This window comes from Callithrix jacchus, chromosome 13 (genome assembly GCF_049354715.1).
Source record: "Callithrix jacchus isolate 240 chromosome 13, calJac240_pri, whole genome shotgun sequence".
Lineage (NCBI taxonomy): Eukaryota > Metazoa > Chordata > Mammalia > Primates > Cebidae > Callithrix > Callithrix jacchus.
Genome location: NC_133514.1, coordinates 113,736,525 through 113,758,556, shown reverse-complemented (window position 1 = coordinate 113,758,556; position 22,032 = coordinate 113,736,525). Strand labels below are relative to the sequence as shown.

The following is a 22,032-nucleotide window of genomic DNA, read 5'->3' as shown; positions in this document are numbered from 1 at the left end:
AGTTATTTGATACATTTTTGAGAGGCCTGAATGTACTTTCCTGAGGAAGGAACTCAGATAAAACAAATGTAGGCTTTAAGCTTTCAGATCAGATAGATCCATTTCTAAGTTTATCCAAAGAGAAGTCAATGGGATTCTTAGGCCGCTTTCAACTTAAGGGCTCATAAACAAAGTCTGAAGTGGAACTTCAGGTTACTGAGTGATGATTGTTTGGCTCAAGTCGTATCGCAACAGGCTATTTTCTTTCTATATTTCTACTCAGCTTTCCACAGAATTCACTCCGTCCTTAGGCTGGAATCTTCAATCATGCCACAAAAATCTATAAATAGTTATTGGAGTTTCCTGGAGCTCAAGTTGGAAGAAATACAATTCCAACCATGTGAAAAAAAATGGTTACAGGTAGATTTCCATAATAAACAAGGAGCATGATTCTGGAAGGTAAAGTCATTCTTTTATCAAATAATATCTCATGATCAGGTAAAAGTTTAAGTTAGCTAATTTTAGCAAAGCGTGACACAAATATGTTATTAATAATCATGAAAGTAATGACCAGGAGAAGTAAAAAACCTAAAATGACAGTAATAATTGTGGTCCCTAATGAATAAGGTAAGATGTGCACAGGACTGAGGCAGGAAGATGGCTGTCTTCTAACAGAAACACTTCATGATTTTTACTTTTATAAATTGCAGTTATTACCCTCATTAAATCTATAGTAACAATACTGCACCATGGCCCCCCTGTAAATATACTGAATATCAACATTATGTGTGGTGATAGGAAATGTACATTTTTATTTCAGTATCCCATAATCCTGCAAACCCAGGCTAGCACTGATTTAGAGACCAGCATTTTCCAGCCACTGACCTGGAGTACATTGTAAAACTTATGGAGTTAACAAATGTTGTTGAATTGTTAAAGAAAATGCTCAAAAATGGGGAAAAATAGATTGCATACATCTATAACTTTAAAACAAAAAACTAAGGCAAAAAAGACCAATAATATAATTTTATTGTGAGATGGATAGTTTATTTTCATGTTGAGCAAATCAGATAATAGAGTTGCAATCCCTCTTCACTCTACCCACAAAAAAACAAAAAACAAAAACAGGAAAAGTGTATAGGAATTAGAAGAGCTCTGTGAAGAAAGAATTGACAAAAATCGGACATAAAAAAAAAAGCAGAAGTGATGTGGAGAGTGCAAATATGAACTTGTGAAATTACAAATGCACTGAGACAGGAAACAAAATTGTCCAGATATTTACAAATAGCTTGTGATTCCACAGCATATTGTTTATTTTCATAGGACAAAAACACATAATCCAAATCATTTTAATTCTTTAAAAACTAAATAGAATTTTATATCCAAATTATAATATCTATTTATAATTATAAAGTCCACTCAATATGAAATTTGTAAATATCAAATAATGCCTTGTCACCTGACAGATGAGGACTGTATCTTTTCATCAGTAAACTGAGTTAAATTTTTATATTTTGTGATGGTAAACATTATATGACATCTAAATTTTGTAATTTAACAAACACTGGTATATTAATATTTATGGAGTTAATCACTGGGGGGGTTAAAAATAAAGAAATGACAAAAGTTATAGCCTCCAGAGAATTAGACAAGGTATAAACAGGACACCATAGTACTTGATGTATAGTAGATACATGATAAATATTGTCTAAATAAATCAGTTATAAATGTGGTAATTTTTCAAAAACTATATTAAATATTGATAATACCACCCTACTTTAATACTACTTAATTGAAATTATAATTACAAATTATAATTGTGAAATTATAAATTAGAACCCTGTATTCATAAAACATTGATCTCACAATTGCTGAGTTTGAGACAAAAAAAATATGACATTCTCTTTCATAGACTTAAATTAAATTTCTGTTTCTAAATTAAATTTTGACTCCCACAGTCAGAGGATTAAATGTTAGAGTAAGTTTTCGGGGGAGGTGATGGATTCTCTGTCTAGAATAGTAAACTATTTCTTGGGTTAGGTTCCTATGCTGAGATGGGAAGATGGTCTCTCTGGCCCTCTCCAATGTCCAATGTTGTATTTGTTTCAAGGCAGAGGGGCCAGTTAACTTTCCTACATCACTCAGCAATTTTCTTATTACTCTGTGGTTTGTCTGACCAGTGGGTGTCTGATGATAAACACTCATTTTAATTAGGAAACGATTACACATTACCACAAAAATAAAAGGGATGTTTTCCTTACCATCCTTACTTATTAAAATCTCCCCTTTCCACCAGAAAAAAAAAAAAAGCCTCGGAACTTGCAATTATCAAGTTTTTGTTGACTAATAATTAGTACTGTTGTTTTATATTTACATGCTAGGTAATTTCTTATGCAACATGTTAAGTATTTCATGATTAAAATCATTTAATGCCAACAAACATAAAAGGTAGGTGCTAACAGTGGCAGAACTGGGATCTGAACCGAGGCAATCTGCCTCCACACCTCATCTATATGCTGCTTTGTTTGAGACCACTGAAGGAGACAAGCTTTCACTAAGAGATGGTGTTTAAAACATAGCAGTATAAAGTCAGTTTTCTGAACCTTTTTAAGAGTAAAAAAAAAAAATCAGTAGGGATGATTTCACTGATTTTTCAACCTCAACGTCCTTAGTCTTATGATTCTTTTTTAAAGCCAACAGCAGTTATTATATTGCTAAACACAGTAGGATATTTTAGAAGTTTGGTAAATATTTGAATTTTGAATATAGTTGAATATTTTAATCAGAGAAGTATTTTCTGGAAGAAACAAAAACATATCTATCATTTTAAAATTGTTAATGTAACCATTTTACTATCTGTGAAACTAGTCTAAGTCAATTATTAACTGCAACCTGAACCGTGACATTCATATTTTCCAGACATGCTGTGTTGTGTTATAAGTATGTTTTCTGCCGTATTCTACTATGTTGTGATTCATATTAGAATGAAGTACATTTTTTTTTCAGGTAATGCATTTCATGTAATCCTCTTTATGTGATCTTAAGGAAGTTACCACTTCTGAATCTTAGTTTGAAAACTGATAAAATGACAACACTAATTTCAAAGAAGTAACAAAATATTTTTATAATTTCTAAGTTATCTATTTAATTAGAGAACGGTTGTAAGGATTGGCATCAATATTACATGTAAGCATTTTCATGTTGACTGGCACTAGTAGATGCTCTGACAAATATTATTCCTACTCCCTGCCATTCAGTACTGACATTTGAAAATTTTAAGAATCGTCTATAACACACCATGTAAATGGTTTATCTATTGTTGCAGCTCTGAGAACTGCTAGATATTATTTGGGTTGGTTTATCCAAATCTAACACTAGAGAAATCTTGGTTTTATTTTACTTACTTTTAAAATTATTATTTCTGTTATTGTTATTTTGTAGCAAAGAGGTCTCCCTATGTTACCCAGGCTGATCTTCAGCTCCGGGGTTCAAGTGATCATCCCTCCTCAGCCTCTCAAAGTACCAGGATTACAGGCATGAGCCACTGCATCTGGCCAACACCATGGGTTTAGCAGAATCCATTGAAGGCAAACCTTATAAATGGGCTAATTTCATTCAGAAATGCAGCCTTGTGTTCTACACAGCAGCATCAGTCTCTAGAAAGAAAGATATTAATCCTGGAATTTGTAAGTACACATGATTTTTTAAATCAGTCTTTAAATTAACTTATAAAACAAATTGACTCTATGAATAGATTTTCCTCCCTCTTTTGGTTACCTAGAAATGTTATACTAGAGCTTATTCAATATTTAACTAGTAGTCTTTAACGTAAAGTTCCAGCTGGAAAAATGAATTATGAGTCAAAAAGACTTAATTATATTTAATCTCTGCCAATAACTTAATATGCCTGTGCAAAGAAGTTGCTTAATTTCCCTGGGCCTAAATTTCCTCACATATGATGGGAAAGATTTTTATCATTCTTGAAAATAAACTTGTCACCTTAAAAGTCTATTACTCTTTATAGAACTTTTATTATAGGAAAATGTCAGGACACCTGCTAGCAACCCTATTGCCAATTAACGGATAATGCCAAATAATTGTATGGTAGGCAGAGTTAGGAATGTAGATAGTAATTGTATGGTAGGTAGCCTTTGGGATGGATGGATGGATGGATGGATGGATGGATGGATGGATGGATGGTTGGATGGATGGATGGTTGGATGGATGGATGGAGAAATAGGTTAGAAATTTATTGAAACAGAGAAAGAGAAGTCAAAGATAGAGAGAGACCATATGTGTTGAGAAGATCACATTTTGCCAAAGGTAGTCTTGGTTTCCAATTCTGACTTTCAATGGGGTCTCAGACATATTATTTTATCTGCCTGAGTTTCAAGCTTCTATTTTATATGATGGAGAGAGTATCTCCCATGACATTAGTCTGAAAATTGGATAAAATATATTTAAAGCAACTAGCATGATTCTGGCCCAGCATGTCTGTATTACTTTCAAATAAACCAAGGTGTTTCTATTCTTAAGCATTCTATTTTTTTTTCTTTTGCAGTAAAATAAAAAGAAAAAAACTGCAATGTAAGGTAGATATTTAAAAGCTGGTCAATGCTAATTGCAATTTATTTTTCAGCAGCCAATTAAATGTTACATGAACTAAAGCAGCCAATGTTGGGTACTTGGAACAGCGTTCTCCCCTGGACAGCAGCCACAGTTGGTATTCTGTAGTGAAAAATCCAATTCCACCTCAATTCGATTACATCAATTATCCATGAAAGTGGCAAAGAGATTATAAAATGTATGTTTTAATGATGTAGATTAGGCGTGTGCACTACCGTGGTGAGAATTAGCAGGATAATTCATACTTAAATGTTGTGCTTTTGATTTTTTAATGAGGAAAACACTTGTCATTAGCTTCATGCAGTAAATTTTTCTCTAGGTTTCAACTTGATAAGAATTTCCATGAGCTCTTCTGTGGGCTGTAGAATTTAAGCTTCGTTTCATTTATTTTAGTGTTTTTCAGTTTGTGATCTCAGTATCACCTGCAGTAGAATCACTCAGGATTCTTGTTGGAAATGCCCCAGCCAGACACTGAACCAGATTCTTATGGAAGCATGCCCCAAGCAATTGGAATTAAAAAAAAAGAGGAAAACTTTGAAGATTATTTTCATGCACAATCAGTCAGTACAATATAGAGGGAAGATCATTATACCAAGAATCAAAGGTCATGGATTACTTTTGTGATTCTGTAAATATCAGCAGGCCCTCTTGGAGTAGCATGAGCACCTAACATCATGCCAACCAGGACTCTTAAGACAGGAATCCTTAAACTACTTCAAATGCAACAAACAGAAATTTCCAGGTAATCCAAAATACATGATCGCTAAACTGAAATGCCTTTTTAAACTGTTACTGCAGCTTAAGTGAACTCTAAGCTTATTTTCTGTACTGATATTTAATTTTTCTGGCAGATAAACGTAGTTAACTTGTTAATATTCAACTCCTCTCTGTGGTTGAAACAATTTAAACTCCAAAGGGAAAGGAGTCAGTTTCAGTTCAGATTTTGATACAGAAACATTCATCCCCAGATCACACACTCGAAGAGAGTAAGCGTGTCTGGATGTGTACCTCCCACACGCACCTCCAGTGAAAGCACCAGCCATCATCCATCAATACAATATGGTTTTGCCCCCAAAGAAATAGAGGAACAATGAAGGAAAAGGGAATTAGGCTTTGTTCGAAGCTGAAAGCACTCTACCTTAAAACGAGTATACATTCACCAACTCTTTCTTTCTTCAAATATATGTCCTTAGTATTAACTGTAAGCCAGGTATTCTCCTAGGTGTTTGAGATACAGTAACGGAGACATGCACACTACTTTTTTGAGCATAAATTGTACTGATAATCTTTCGGTAGTCTACGCCCAACTGGTAAAGTCGGCTGCCCACAAATGTCCACACTTTCCTGTTTTCCTACCAACAAATATCATTCAGGGTACCAATACACTCAGAAAAATATATGAGATAATACAGTATTTTATACACACACACACACACACACACACACACACACACACAGAGGAGGACAAGGAAGGAGGAAAGCAAGAGGCTCTGTAGCTGGAGCTACTGCTGGGAGCGGTGGTCCGATGTAAATAGAAGGCGTGATGCCACCCTCCCCAGCTTCTGGACAAGCTCTCTCAAAGTGGGCACACTCTGCTGGCTGCAGTTTAGCTCTTGTCTTTCTTCCTGCGTGCAACACAGCTGAGGGTTGGAACTGGAGCACCACAAAGTGACCATTTGTTGACCAGCATGAGGCTGAACAGCACAGACTATGCTGGCTGAGCAGAGAGAGGAAAGGAACAAGCATGGGCCTGCCACCTCCTGGCTTGCCATCACGTATGGGAGATGATTACAGGCCTAACTGCCGTATTTTAAATTTACACAATGACCAGCAACTTTATGCACCATATACTGGCAATCACAGTCCACATCTACACAAAAGAAATCCGAGGATTTTACAGCAATGTCACTTACTTTCCATCTTCAACATGGAGTGCCATTTTTTTCTGCATCTCTATGTGTTTTATAATAAATGTGTGGAAAAGATGATTTCCAGATATCTAAAGTGGTTTGAGGTTTGAGACGTTTTATTAGCCAGATGTTTCACCTCACTCTGATTCACTATTCGGAGTGAAATATATCTTCGACAATGAAAGTCTGCAGACTTACCCCTGAAGCATAAGAAAAAGGCTTTTACTTTTATACTTAGTAAAGTACACATTTGCATTCATTAAGGTCCTCTAAATAAGTAAAAATAATAGTCACAGATTGGTAGGCTCTAATGATTCTCAACCAAGCAGATTATTCCTATAGTGTAAGCACTGATTATTTTATTAGAGAATTTACTTGTGATACTCATAGTAGGTCCATCCCCAAATGTAAGATTCCAAAGGGAATCATCAGACTTATACTGTGCTGAAATCTGGAAAAAAAGATGGGATATTCGGGACTAGTGATGTCCAGAAGCAGAAGGTATATAATTTAGCCACATTTATAATAGAGTTAACTTTAATAAGTAGAATTAAAATTACACATTTCAGCATTTACAAAATCTAAGGTTTCATTATTTCATATTCACTTTTCTATAAAGTCTCCAGCATATTCTAAATAAATATTCAATAAGTAAATATGCTCCATCCAACATATGCTATAATTGGAGACACACTTCCTGTGCCTAGAGCACTTAATGCCTTCAGCATAAGCTGATCATTGACAAAATTAGAACACTGGCAGCTCTTCATTAGTCCTTCTGCCTAGCCTCTATAAATCACTTTTTTAATATAAGCATACTTTAAAATATATTAGTCAGGGTAAAATAGTGTATGGTGCTATAACAAATAATCAAACCCTCAAATCTCAGTGGTATAACAAAACAGATATTTAGCTTTTACTCACACACAAGGTTGGTGCCTCTTCCAGGTGAAAGCTCAGGGATGCAGACACAATGAGTCATAGTTTCTCCATCTCAGCAGGATGTTTCCAAGGTCACTGCGGCAGGAGAAGAAAGAAGCTAGAGAAGCCATTTACTGTTCAGTCTGCATGGGCTGCAAGTCCCATCCTTTCACAATCTATCAGCCAGAACAAATCCAATGACCCTGCTTAACTATCAAAGATCTACAAAATGCTGTTATTACTCTCCAAAACAAAGAAAGATGATTGGTAATTTCCATCCTATCCACCTTCCAAAACTGGTTTTTCTTTTATTTCTCATTGTGCCAATAGAATCAATGGAATGGGGCATAACTCATTCTGTGAAATAGAAGTTACCTTGAATTCAGCCTGGTGGGCACAGCATTGCACTTTGATGAGCAAACTATTTCACTTTGATGAGTCTCAGTTTTCCAACTGAAAGTGAGAGGTTTGAGGTTGAAAATTCTTATTGTTCCTTTCAGAGGTGAAATTCTTTGGGTATGGCAAGCAGGCGTTTGGTTTACTGTCTGCATTAAAGGGCAGTGAGAACCCATTTACTGTTGACAAGAGTCTGACAGGCAGCCTCATACACTTTAAGCACATGGAAGATAACCTATCTTGGCATTCGTTATGGCAGAAACTTACTGCAATATCTATTGCCTTAGAGAAATTTATTCTGTTCAGGACTTCAGATCTTATTTCTGGAAATCAAATCCCTCCTCTTTGCTTTCGGCTAGAGGAAAAGTAGCACTCATCTTTCGGGAGACACGGTGTGGTATTTTGTTGTCAATAACATTCTATAGAGCACTGGGTCTAGCAACCTACCAGTATAACAGCATGGCAGCTGGCGTCTGTGATACGTATAATATCAGCCTCTTCTTAGAAAGTGAAAATGGTTTTATAAAGACAGTGCAGAAAGAAAATATTTAGAAAGAAACGAATGCAGCAACTTACCTGTAATATGCCAAAGAAATAAAACATAGTAAACATACAAAGTAACTTTTTAATGTTGTGAAGATCTGTAAAGTGCTCATATCATTGTCACAGAACTGCTATTTCACCTTGCTGGCATGGGCCACAGCTACTCCGACTCCTGCTCTGTCTCACTACACATATTTTCAGAATCTTGGACCAAGTCTTTTTCAGCTCCATAGAAAAAGACCCCAGACTCCTTATCAAATGAAAGCATAATGTGCTAATCCATTTCTAGCTTCTCCTAAAGATACAAGTAAGTTGCATGAGTACCTTGTTCATATGCCCATGACCTGTATGCCTGTTGCCGTCTGTAAGTAAAGAACTATATAAACAGTTTACAAGTGAAGAAAAATTGAGCCTGTTTGCAGAAAATGCAACACAATGTACTTACAGAACCTGCAAGTAGAAAGCTGAAGTGCTACAGCACCACTCCAGGCAATGCTCAGTACAGGACACTTCCTGGTGGACAGCACCTGGTGCATACCTGGTCATTCACTTTGCCTTCAAGAAGGCATTGGCAAAGGAACCATGGACAATGGACACTCATGCAGTGGCTAACAGTTTGGTAATGGGTGAAAAGGGAATTGAAAATTACTATCAGAAAATTATTAACAAGAAGGCCTGGGAAAGAAGGATGAGAATAGAACTCTTTGAATTGAAAGGGAATCTCAATATATTTGTGCCCTATGCAAATTCTTACCAAGGAGAAATCTGAACGGAGGAGCAGCATAATATTCAAAAGGACCAGATGATTTTTTTTTGAAAAGTAGTCTTATTCTGTCACTGAGGCTGGACTGCAATGGTGTGATCTCAGCTCACTGCAACCTCTGCCTCCTTAATTCAAGTGATTCTCATGCCTCAGCCTCCCAAGTAGCTGGGATTATAGGTGCCTGCCACCATACCTGGCTAATTTTTGTATTTTTAGTAGAGATGGAGTTTCACCATGTTGGCCAGGCTGGTCTCAAACTCCTGACCTCAGGTGATCCACCCCTCTCAGCCTCCCAAAGTGCTGGGATTACAGGTGTGAGACACCATGTCCAGCCAGATGACATATTTTTTTGACACCAGTTTTTGTTGTTTCTGTAATAATCCCCATCCTGGCCCAATAGGATTGTTATAAAAGTGGCCATTGTGTGATGGGTAGGGAAATAACATTGATTCAGCAACACGGACTTCACTCACCCAGCCAATCTAGTTGCAGCCAGTATTGAAACCTAACTTACCATTCAGACACCACTGAGTCCCAATGAAACAACATTTCCCATGGGAAGGGGTTTGGGGAGGGGTTCAGCCAGTCTCTGGAAGCAGGTTGATTATAGTGGACTATTTCCATCATGAAAAGGGTGTGCAGTGTTTGCACCAAGGGCTTGAGACAGTTAGCGTGACTCGCCCCATCTTGGCTGCTGGACCTATCTGCACTCCCCCCTCTCAAGGGCTGTCAAGCTGAGACAAAGACCACGGGCTGAGTCACTGAGGCAAAAACAGAATACAAAGCAAAGGTCTGCGGTTTATGAGGACATTGAGCTGTCTGCTTTCATGCCCCCATCAGTCTCTGTGTAAGCAATAAACTTGCTACAATTGAGATGCCTAAGAGGGACAAGAGACCCCTGCCCATATTTTCCCTGGAGCTAAGCCTTTGATCTAACTCCTGATGGAAAACAGGATTAACAAGCCACCTGAAAGGCGCCATTGTTTGTTTGCACTGTGTATCTTTGAAAAACAAACTGCTTTGTAAACTATTATCACAAGCCCCCTTAAATTGCTTTGTGAGCGGTTATCACAAGCCCCTGATAACTATTTTTACGGAGTTTCTATTTCCTTTCTGTTTACCCCTTTTTTCTGCTGAGATAAAGTAAATGTAACAAGAAAAAAGGTATAAAAGCTGTAACCCACAAGAATAAATTTGCTGCGTTTTGACCATAAGATACGCAGACCTCCAGACTCCGCTTTACTATTTTCTTTCACTTCCGTGCACTCTCTCCCTCAGGTTGAACAAGACATCTATGTCGGTGGTCTCGGGGACTCCCACAGGTCGGTAGCCGCCCAGGAGACGTGCCGGACCCCAACAAAGGGGCAAATCTTTGCTTTCACTAACATAGATACTTTCTCTGAATGTGGATTTTCCTCCTCTTCTAGCCATACGGCTCTGCTAAAACTTTCATCCATGAAATTACAGAATGCCTTTATCTTGATATTCCACATAGCATTGCTTCTGACCAAGGACCTAATTTTTTGGCAAATGAAATTTTCATTGGTCTTATGTTTCCGATCAATCACCTTGATGTCACTGGCCTGATATATTAGTGGAATGGAATTCTAAAGACTTGGTTACCACACTAGCTAGTGGAAACATTTTGTGAGCCTGGAATAATGCTGTCCAGGAAATAGAGCACGTTCTAAGTCAGCAACAGCGGTACAGTGTTTCCCCCATAGCCACAGTCTGTGGACCTAGTATTAAGGGGTTGAAACAAAGAGTGGTCCTTCTCTCTATTACTTCTGGTAATCCACTAGCAACATTTTTGCCTGGGGCTCTGCTTGTCAAACAATGTTGGTTTTACTCATTGAGGTTCAGTGTAGAGGGTTGTACCCTAGAACAGCTCACAGACATCCCGCCCACTGACCTTGTTTCTGTGGACTTCACCCAGGCCTGCAGCACTTTCACCCCCATGGGACCTTTCTTCCCTTCTGAGTCCTGAGCCTGTGTGTGTCCAGCACTGTGGGGAAAGCTGCCAGCTTCTCCTGTAGCTCATCCACATCACCTGGGTTGGAGATGGTGAGAAACAAATCTAAGTTCCAGTTTGTTCTTATCAGTTTTAATTCATCTTAAGGTGTCAGTGTGTGGGTTTTATTAGGCCTCACTGTATGTCCCAGCTGCCAGCCTGGCTTACCTGTAACCTGTCACCTATTACCTGTAACAGCTTTACAGTCAGATACAAGGTCAATCACTTTGCACAGACTTCTTAACCAGTCAGTGCACAATCACATAACATCTAATTCCTAAAATAAATTGCTTATTGTATGTCATTCATAGAGTAATAGTTCTCCGATCAAACCCTAATAGAAGTTTTAATTGGTATTTATTTTACCCTGCCAAACACTAAGGAGACAGAAATACTACATTATTTTACTTTTCTAAGTCACATTATTTCTCATCATATAGTCTCACAATCTCAGTTGTGTATGAGCACAAAATCCTCTACAAGTCTGGGGAAAGAGAACAACTATGTGGCTCAGAAATTGGTGGAAAAACTAGTCTTTGGCACATCCTGATCTCTGTACAAAATGTCCCCCATCCAGCCCAGTCTGGGCCATTTCAATGCAGTCTGCCTTGGGTTTCTTCAGGCATGGTTCTGAAGAACTTAAACTCTACTCTTCCATTATAATGGATCATCTTCGATTAGTCCAAAAATAATGGATGTACCAGTGCTCAGAAACAAATTGGAAACAGAGCTTTGTTCTCCTTCACTTCTACCATTCTCTTCACAACCAATTATTTCTTCATTTATTTTTAAAAGCAAAGCCCCAGTTTGGGTCACTTACGCCCATAATCTGTTTTAATGTGGAAGTTACATAGCCTCTTTATCCCCTCCAACAAATATATATATTTGTTGTATATACACAAATATATATATATACACATACACACACACACATATCTATACAACCACAATAATCTACATAACCACATACATATATTTGAAAAACACACACACACACACACACACATATATATATATATATATATTTTTTTTTTCCAAGTCAAAAATCCTCTTAATACTGCCTTTGTAACAAGAAATGTTGTATCAAAGCCAAAGCTGATAACTTAGCAATGGAGGTCTAGAAAGCTGTCTCTCATTATTTAAGATTATTCTATGATTTAGGTAAGCTTAAAACTCAGAATCTTATTCTGCATAAATTGGTAAGTAGTTGGCTGTATAGACAGGTGTTTTCTTACTCTCAGGGATTAGTTCCGTCAGAAGAGGCTCTATTCTGCTTCCCTCTGTTTGATTTTTTGGGAAGAGGTAAAACACCATTTTCAGTTTGGTTTTTAAATGGGTATGTATCACTTGCTCCCAATTTTGTCTGAGTTAATGCTAGAAGAAATAGTTACCTGTTTTCCTAGAAAAGTTTTGGAATAGGCTGGGCATGGTGGCTCACGCCTGCAATCCCAGCACTTTGGGAGGCCAAGGCAGACGGATCATGAGGTCAAGAGATTGAGACCATCCTGGCCATGGTGAAATCCTGTCTCTACTAAAAATTCAAAAATTAGCCAGGCATGTTGGCATGCGTCTGTGGTCCCAGCTACTCAGGAGGCTGAGGCAGAAGAATTGCTTGAACCTAGGAGGTGGAGGCTGTAGTGAGCCAAGATTGCACCACTACACTCCAGCCTAGTGACAGAGCAAGACTCCCTCTCAAAAAAAAAAAAAATTTGGAATAAAAACATATAGACATCCATAATTACAATGTACATGAAGCACAAACTTTCTGCTTTGGGACAATGAAGAAGAATACAGTAAACAATGTAAAGTGGAATAAATTTCTTCCTATAATCAAACATTTCATTAATAACAACAACAACAAAAAAAAAAAAACACTGGCTGGGGGTGGTGGCTCATGCCTGTAATCCCAGTACTTTGGGAGGCCAAGGTGGATGGATCATGAGATCCTGGCCAACACGGTCAGCAAAAATTAACAAGGCATGGTGGTGCATGCCTCAAATCCCAGATACTCGGGAGGTTGAGGCAGGAGAATTGCTTGAACTCAAGAGGTAGATGTTGCAGTGAGCCGAGATCATGCCACTGTACTCCAGCCTGGGCAACAGAGCAAGACTCCAAAGAAAAACAGAAAAAAAAAAAAAAACAACTACTATTTAATATTTCATAGGGGCAACTAGAGGGCAATGAGTACTGCCAAATTGAAGCTTTGCTTTATAAGAAGCTGGAGGAAATATATGCAGGGTTCTGTTCCTTTAGTTCCTCTTGAGCATATGTGTACATTCTAAGTCCTACAGAACATTTTATTCCTGGGTTGTTCCAATTAATACATATGATTAAAAAGCAGCGATATATAACATAGACATACTTAAATTGCTGCAATTAAAAGTATAAAGAACAAAGTACTCTAACATTTCCAGGAAGGTACAATAATCTATACAACTACACATGCTGGTAACAGCACAGTCAAACAAATAAAGAACTTACAAAGCATATTTTAAAATATTGATTAAGATACTTCTAAACATACGATGTATTTCAATCTCTGCTTGTAAACATAACTATACTTTTCAGCTCTTCTTAGCTGCACAATTCTTCAAACTATTGGTTTCAAAATCCCAATATTCAACATGTATTTTTAAATCACCACACCCATCCTTTTATTTAATAAATATGCAACTATTCTTGTTACTCAAACTTTTCATTATCTATTCGCTAATCTATGAGTAATAAGACAAATCAAAAGAAATAACCAGACACATCAAAAGAAACAGCAAACACAAAAATGCCACAATCTGCTTCCTGAGTTTCACTGGCTGTGTAAGCGTCTCACATCAGAAAATATTTCCTCCTACCTTGCACCTGAAGAATGTATTACACCTGGCACAGTACCTGAAATGCTAGCCTGAAATAAGATTAGCATGAGAGTATTTATGGCAGCAATCCTTCTTCTTCGGTAATAATTAGGTTTCATAGTAATAGCAAAGCTCAGTAAATTATACATGTCCAATGAAATATATTATCCTTATGTGTAGAGGGTATAGGAAAATCCCAAAATAAGTTAATCAAAAAGAAGTAAAGTGAGTTATTTTGTCCTGCTGTTATACCAGGCATAACATACATTCCTTGGGGGTTGGTCACCTAGAGGCAGGCATGGATTACCACTTCCAAGCAGAACTGAAGCAAAAATATGTGAGAGAGACCCAAGCTGGTGGTCTCCTTTAACCCCTGTCTCCTCTCATACATCAGGTGGGGAAGCAAGACGGTAAGAAGGAGCCCCTTGTGACAGAACTAATTATTTTCAGACCATTCTGATACAACACATAACAATAACTGACAATGGAGTGTTCAAGGGAAGAAATGCTTTTGCTATTATCTCCTAATCAACGCACATAATTGACTTAAGGAATCAATTTATTTTTAGCAAAGGAACTAAAACAAATTAAATTTATTTCAGTTGATAGTTGGCTTTAAGACGCCATCATATCTTGCAGATTTTTAAAAGGATAAATTAAAAGAAAAATGCTCCCATTAGAAAATAACAGTTCTCAGCTTGTCCACTGCTCTAAATTCCAGGAGTTATTCCAGCTCTCAAGGTTACCTAAAAGCAGGAAGTATGTTGGCATGTTTAAGCTGGTAGTCATTCTGTGCTTTTCTATGGCCCAACATTAAAAATTCAAATTCAAATGTCAATCCTATGATGTTAATATTGGTAATAGTCGAGAACAAGCTCTGAACGTGACATCTGATGGTATCTTAGATTGTCCCTTTCGTTTTTACTACCTGGGCTTTGCTTTGAGAATGAAACAGCCCTTTTCATTATTCACAGAAGTGGTCAAGTTAAACAATTACTTAAATTCAAAGGCAGGAAAAATAATGCATCTTTTTTTGGTAAAATGGGTACTTTATTTTGACATCTTGTTACTGTACCAGAGAAATTTTCGGGTAGAACAGCAAAAGTATATAAGCTGTGATGGATAGTGGGAGTCAGAAGTGTGACTGTATGAAAAGCAAACACAGGGTCCGATGTAGAAGCAGGAGTGCAGCTGTACATTCTTACTACAATAATCTATACACCGAACACAAACGTGCCGCAGTTTTATGTCTAAGTTACTTAGCAGCCAATGCAAGAGTCCATAAGATAGAAGGAAATGAAGAACTTGCAACTAACTTCAAGGCAGGGTTGAGGAGCGGACAGGACATGCAGGGGTAGGGCAGTGGGTACTCAAGGCTATTAGTGGTGGGATTCCAGCACAGTCATGTGTCAAGAGAGGCGGTCAGGGGAAACAGGTGACCAGTGAGTTCATTCTTCCACTACAAGCAGAACGAGAGGAAACTGTACATCCAAATAAGAAATGAGTTGCATGAAAATTAATTTTTGATAGTGGGACTGATTGCTACAAGAAGAGGGAGTCTCCTTCAGTAAGGGCTCTCTAAATAAACTCGGAAAATAAAGTCACTAGTCTCATGGATATCACCTAAGGGTGTAGAGTTTGATTCACTTAGATTTTAGTACCTTTCATTTCTCAGTATTGTACCTTGTTCCTCTCCAGAAACAGATGACATGAAGATCATAATCAGAAAATAAGTAGGCCCTCTTTATCACATACATGTCTTTCTGCAATGCATTTCTGAATTGTTGGGTTAGTATCTCACATTAAAAGAAATCCTGCAAGGGAGATATTGATGGCCACTCACAGCTAACTTTTTAGTTATCATGATTAGGAAAAGAGGCTGGTTGCAGCTGAACTGAGAGCAATGCCAGCATATAAGCTGGGCCTGCTCCAGAAAGAAAGAAACAATCTATTATTAAGTAGACAGGAATTTAAAGTCGCTGGTTTATATTTCTTTTGTTTCCTTGCCTACCACACTTTTTGGAAAATTCAATTTTACTTAGTAAAATTTCACCTACGAGGTGAGACCCGATGCTTTGTCTGGAGAAACCTCCCCTGTAAATAACCTTTGTACGATAGTTTTTGAAGGACACAGAATGTGTGATTCACCAGTATCCAGTCTTTGCCTTCTGGAGGTCGGGGATTATGAGAACCACCATAAGTAGCGATTCAAGAAGGGCTAAAGAAAATGCTAAAAAGAAATGTTAGAAAGCACTCCCCTCAAAAGCATTTAGAGTTTTGAGGAGTCTGGTGTGCTTCCTCTCCTTCTGTTCTACTCTACTCTTTACTTTCACTAATGACCACCCTTTAGGTACCACACTTCGGTGGTCAGCGTAAGCTGTCCTTCTGTGTTGCTGTTTCCCTCTCTAACAGCAGAAGCTGTTGAATTCCACCATACTGCAAATACACAGTCATGGTTTCCTCATACCACACCTTAGATGCAGACTTTAGGTCTTCAGCATGTTCCTTTGCAAAGATATCACTGAGGGAAGTACAGATTTGTCTCTCATATTCCTCATCAGTGGGTGCCTTGATCAGCTTAAATATATCATGAGGTGTCCATCCAGCCCATCCTTGCCTTTATTATTCTAGAGTCCAGTCTATACAAGGCGACCTCACCTGCCTATGAGTACCTGCAGGGAGTGTTATTTGCCTTTTCCTTCTCACCACGTAATCTCTCAATGTCCCAGTGCCATTTTACTTTGCACTCATGGTGACTATGTACATTTATAGGCATTGGTGGTCAGCAAATAGTGATGCCAGACTCAGCTTCTCACAGACAATACAGTCTTTAGAGTGAATGAGGATTAACAGCAACCTCCCTTCTAACTGAGAGTGAAGAGAGAAATGGGTAAAGTCGTTATTACTTTACACTTGCTTCAAACCCTGTTCCCTATCAACTCTTCTAAGATCTGTTTCTATTCCTTCCATGTGGCAAAGCCTACCTGGCCATTTGGGCTAATTAATTGAAACCTGCTGCTTATTACAATCTCTTTCCAGGAAATGCTAAAATACAAAAATCAGAAGGCTGGTATACAACAAAATGACTCAAAATGTCAGGGATAATTTTTCAGAAGCTGCGTTTTTCTTAAAAACCATCTTTCTTGGCTGGGCATGGTGGTTCACGCCTGTAATCCCAGCACTTTGGGAGGCCAAGGCAGGTGGATCACCTCAGGTCAGGAGTTTGAGACCAGCCTGACCAATATGGAGAAACCCATCTCTACTAAAAATACAAAATTAGCTGGGTATGGTGGTGCAGGCCTGAAATCCCAGCTACTTGGAAGGCTGAGGCAGGAGAATTGCTTGAACCCAGGAGGCAGAGGTTGCAGTTAGCTGAGGTTATGGCATTGTAACTCCAGCCTGGGCAACAAGAAGGAAATTCCATCTCAAAAGAAAACAAAACAAAAACAAAAAACGATTTTTCTCCAAGCAGGAAATGCTGCTGCTTTTGAAGGGCAGAGTGAAGGGGCTACACATTAGTGTGACGTTTCTCTTACAGATCTGCCAGTTGTAGAGAATGAGACCTACAGGGCATTAGAATAACTAGCTCTTGAATTCAGTATCAACCCCGGCACTCAGGCTGGTTATAGCCACAGAAGTACAGTCTCCAGAAATGTCCTCCAATCACAACTACTTCTAGCATCCATCTGTGTTTTTACCTTTCAGTAAGAGGGAAATGGTCATTCACCTTTAATGAGACCATCAGAGAAGGGCATGTGGGGGTTACAGGTAAAAGTCAAGTCCAAGAATTAGACGGTGCAAGCATGGAGACAATGCTTTGCGACTATGCTGAGTTTGAGGTCCCTATGAAAAATAGGGGGAGCTTTAAATAGAGTTCTGAAGTTCTTGAGATAGGTTTGACAAAGAACTAAGTAGGCACAGTAACCACTTAGGGAGACTTATCATTGCGGATAGCATGTCCAACTGGGGAAGTGGAGAACGGACACAACTCTCCAGGAGGAAAACCGACATTTCAGGACAGAGGACAGAGGAAATGTTAAGTTGGTTTTGCTTAACATAAATTAATAATTAACATTCTGTATAAATATTTAATAGATTTCTAACCATATTGCTTGAATTATCTTGAAAAATAAGTAAAATAAATATGAGGAGTTACGGTTTTCAAAAGCAGCAACTGAGGAAGGAAAATGTCAGGGTACAATGTGATGAAACAGACTGTAATCATTAAGCACCAGAGAGAAAGGAAGAGTAAGCAGAATGAGGACGAGTCATTAATGGCTAGCCTGCAAAATAAGCCTGCACACCACCCCCACGTAGAATTTATGAATAATTTGCAAATTAGAGAAGAAACCAATGAGAATAAGTGTTGTGATATTTCTAGGACAATTCAGAGAAATGTTTCAAATTATTTTATATCAGCTGCTGTCTCACTTGTTTTTAATGCATACCATAAAGAAAAGAGTGGAGAGATTATATTCAGTATCTTTGTTTATGTCTCTTGATGATACTGGTTGGGAATCTTTGATTAAAAACAGTAATCAAGGCACCACTAATGACAGATGTTTTAGATTATTGTGGGCTTAACTTAATAGGGCTGTATTTTTTTTTTAACTGGAAAACTGTATGTATAAACTTTTCAAAGATGCATATAGAAATAATATATGCAGCATTTTAACATACTATAAAGGATCATAAATAATTGAAAATAACCACACTTATTTAAAATAATAAGCATGATATATTGTAGAAAAAAAAGTGCTTTATTTTTAAACCATTATAATCTCAGAATATATGAATAGCTTCAGTCAGCAGTGCCATTCCAGAAAATAGAATTATTACTCCAGGAGCTCAAGTTAATGTTTTATATTGCTTCTTTAGGTTCACCCTTCAATAAACAGTCTTGACCTTTGTGCATTCTAGAGTATTTACATTTATTTCAATTCCATGCATAGAAATAAGTTAGTAACTATATATCTAGTACCTTGCAATTTGCTTCAAACATGTCCTATGAACTATTACCATGTAACACTAAACCAGAAACACTTCTTTGGGTTTTTAGGCCTGGCAAAACTTTGCATAGTTTTAATTTGTTACTTATTTCCAACTTATCCATCAAGGATCTGGAAATGATTAAATTGGTCATTAGTGTTTCATTACTGATATCAATAATTCCTTATCATGTGCTTTAAAAAAAAGATGATGCTTTAAGAAAAAAGATGATGATGATAAGAACTTCCCTCAGATATTTTTTAAAAATGTTAACATAAGCCAAATGTTAGCTGTTACCTCTGAATGGTTATATTTCTACTCATTTTGCTTTTCAAAACCTTTTTGTATTGTTTCATGTTTTGTAATAAATATATTGCATTTTATGACTAAAAATATCATTTAATTTAAAAATAATTCATTAAAGATCAATTGTTTAAAGCAAAAAAAACTCCCCTCAAAAATAATGGCATGATTTTAAAACCTAAAGCTTTTACTGGGTGTGGGGGGCTAAGAGAGGGATAACGGGGTGGAGGGATTGGGGAGGGATGTCATTAGGAGAAATATCTAATGTAGATGATGGGGTGATGGATGCAGCAAACCACCATGGCCTGGCCAATAACTTGGCTGGGTGCAGTGGCTCACGCCTATAATCTTAGCACTTTGGGATGCTGAGGCAGGCGGATCACCTGAGGTCAGGTGTTCGACAACAGCCTGGCCAACATGGTGAAACCTCCTCTCTACCAAAAATATTGAAATTAGCTGGGTATGGTGGCAGGCACCTGTAATCCCAGATAGTCGGGAGGCTGAGGCATGAGAATCGCTTGAACCCAGGAGGCAGAGGTTTCAGTGAGCCAAGATCGCACCACTGCACTCCAGCCTGGGTGGAAAGAGTGAAATTCAGTCTCAAAAATAAATAAATAAGCAAATTTTGGGGAAAAAAAATTTAATGAGATTTTGTTCCCATTCAGGTTAATGTGGAATGGGGCTAGATTTTCATTGACTTAGCCTCCCCTAATGGGACTTCCTTCATCCAAATGTGGCCCCAGTGTTTCCAACACAGAATTTCAGGGTTTCAGGTCACAGGACAACCCAGCTTTGACCACAAAGAGACAAGAAGAACCTGAAGATGAAGACTCAAGGGACGGAAGGGCTTGAATGTTGACAAACTAGAACTGTGCAACCAGACAGGACTGGACAGAATGTGGAGGAAAATACATTTCTGTCTTCTTTTAGAATTTATCTAAAATCTCTTTAGCAAAAGATATCAAATATATCCAAACGTGTATATATATACATGTATTTTATGTGCTGTAAAAATATTGAAAACTTTGTCAAGAAAATATTCCCCCAACAAATTAGTCTGCCAGATTAATTTAGTAAGAATCCATGGCATTTTACATAGACAGACACACACGTATACACACACACACACACACACACACACATCCTTGTGTAATGTAGGAAAGATAACAAAAATGTCATAGACAGTGATTACAAGATGCTCTTCTAGGCAGTGTCTTTTCATTTTGCACTTTAGTACTTACTCATGCTCATTTATTACATTATATTCTTTAGAGAAATAATGATACTAACAATAGCCTCTTTCTCTCACGCAGGAAATAGTCTCCTAGTTCTTAGTAAAATATTTTGTAAGAATTGTGTTCAAATTATAGATGCTTTGCATTTGAACTAGATGAACTGCCCAACCACAATTCAATGGCATCTTTCAAAATTAGTATTTTTCTATACCTCCTATTTCTGGTGCACAGTTTATATAAAACGAAACAAGAGCATTGGCTGAAAAACTGTGATATAATTGGTGATAAAAGTTCTGTGAAAACAAACTTTAAGAGTAGAAATGTATAGAAAATGTTTTTCCTTGTAAGATATTGGATTTTTAGTGATGCATTTTTTAGAAAGAATTGTAGGCAGTGTTATGGACATTTAAGGGGCTGCATTTAAAAGCAAACAAAATATATTCACTTACAAAAAGGAGCATAAACATACTCCATGTAGCATATTTTCAATGGAAGCAGAGAGGAGAAAAACAGTATCTGTAGTTGAAAGAAATCAAGTCTTGAAAGAGTCACCAAATGATACTAACTTTCACTATTCAAACCACAATACGTAAAGATTAAATTTAATTTCATCCAAAATCAGTGCTTCAGAATATATTAGCTAAGAATACATACATAATAATACATAACTAGCATAAATTATGAAATAGGAAATGATTTCTCCCATAAGAAGTTTAAAAGAAAGAAAAAAAGATTTACCTTGGCTCAGAAAGTTTAAAAGATTAAAATCACTACTAAGGCCTATGGTCAAAATACAGAAATAAATAAAGAGTAGAGTAAACATGATTAGAGCCCAGCCATCTGAAGTGACTGTAGCAAATGTGAGAAATTGCAAACTCAAGGGCGGTACATGAGCAGGGTTAGGGAAGAACTGGATGACTTGCTGGTCAGGAGAGAAAGGAAATCTGGCCGGTGATTAACAACGAGCGATGGAAGACAGGATCAATTCCTTTCTTTAGACTCATCGTGAGTACTGTAATTATGAAGACTACAATAAAGAATATGTCTGATAATGAAAACATATTTTTCCCACTCATATGTGTTTGCAGAATGCTCATATCAATGACAAACCTTTTTAATTGTACCTGCATAAAGAAAAACTATTATGAGTAAATATTAATATAGGCATTTCCCTCATAATGCCTAGGAAAACCTTGAATATATAAATTTTACAGAGGAGCATGATTCATATAAATAGTGTTATTACTTTAATAAAATAGAGGCATATTAAAATAAAGTCACATAATAATTAGATTTTATTCCCAATTCTATCTGGTTAGAGATAAAACATGCATCTTTAGAACCTTTTTATAAAAACAATGACTAATCAGGTAAATTCTAACGATTGATGTTGATTAAATAAATGATTATCATTTTAAATGCAGAAAATGGCAATAATGACAATCATTCTAGATTTTAATAGTTACCTTTTATCTCTTTAATTATAAACATTAAAAATAGATATTAC

The 22,032-nt window shown here is 37.2% G+C and overlaps 1 long non-coding RNA gene across 13 annotated transcripts in view; it reads right to left on the bottom strand.

Annotated features, from left to right (window-relative positions):
• Positions 1-1,268: 1,268 nt before the first annotated feature.
• Positions 1,269-22,032, bottom strand: part of LOC108587907 (uncharacterized) — a 651,298-nt gene continuing 630,534 nt past the window's right edge. For all 13 annotated transcript variants that reach the window (XR_013525356.1, XR_013525361.1, XR_013525359.1 and 10 more), the window contains 3 exons: positions 11,051-11,188; positions 7,440-7,532; positions 1,269-6,715 (listed from right to left, as the gene is read on the bottom strand). This is a non-coding gene — a long non-coding RNA (uncharacterized LOC108587907). The remainder of the gene's footprint in view (positions 6,716-7,439; positions 7,533-11,050; positions 11,189-22,032) is intronic.